Source organism: Bremia lactucae, linkage group LG9 (assembly GCF_004359215.1).
Source record: "Bremia lactucae strain SF5 linkage group LG9, whole genome shotgun sequence".
In the NCBI taxonomy this organism is placed as follows: Eukaryota; Oomycota; class Peronosporomycetes; order Peronosporales; family Peronosporaceae; genus Bremia; species Bremia lactucae.
Genome location: NC_090618.1, coordinates 2,122,850 through 2,123,959, shown reverse-complemented (window position 1 = coordinate 2,123,959; position 1,110 = coordinate 2,122,850).

Here is a 1,110-nt window from a genome sequence, read left to right as displayed (position 1 = left end):
TCAGAAGGCCCATCGGAAAACACGCGCCCTTGGCGCTTGTAAATCGATTGCAAAACGTCAATCGCGTCACGCATCTCAATAGAGATGCGAGCCCTTCCCCAGGGCGAAGAAAGGGAATAGACATCCCCTTTTACCCTCTTCGAGTTGTCTACACAACACGGACAGGGATCACCCCACGTGAGGCATGGAAGCCCAGCCTCACGTGACAACCGATGCAATTTATACTTTGCACCGGTTGGAGTTCATTTCTCAAACTTACCGCGATTCGCGATAAGTTTTTGAAGCCAAGCTTCACGTCCAATGTCTTTGACATTGCGAATGAACGCGCTCCAGGATTGGAAAAGCGAGACTTTATCTCGCTTATTATTGCCACTAAGCCATCGATGCTTAAGAAAAGCATCGAGATAAAAATCTCTCAGCGCTAAAGTTCTTCGCGCTGGGATCAAAGCCATGTAGCTTCGTCGCAATAAATAAAGGATATTTATTGTGAGGAGTAGTCTCTCCAGACAAGCTATTGATTAGCCGTACTGGTAAAAGCCAAGGCTTCTTCGCGGGGGGAGATGATACATTTTATTCTCTTCACTCCCCTGAGTGGTACTCACTGAAGCAGGGGGTACCACAAGAACTTTTATAACGATGGCTTACGCCATCGTCATCACCTTGCACAGAAACAGGTGCAGGTGACGTACGGGAGACGGAACGGGCGATGAGGGATCATCCTCATCGTCAGAACCAAATAGACTATTAAATCGTCTATCAGAATGAGCTCTCTCATTCGAAGGCTCATAGTCAGCCGCCTGACGTCTATCAGGCGACTGTTCCATTCTCCCCGAGTCGGCCATTTCGTCCGACTCGCATTCGTAGTCGACCTCGAAAGAGGTTCGTATTTACGTGGTGAACCACCACGTGCACACGTATCATCGAGTGTTGCGCGAGAAGAAGATACTACGGCAGACGTTCCGTCTGCCGCAAGAGATAGCAGTGCATCACCCGCGGCTGCACGACCGCAGCCGAAGGCGCAGCGCTATCAACACCCCGCATGAATTTGTTCTTTATGCGATGGAATTTAAAATGATGGTTCTGACCAATCAACATCATTTTTTTAAACTA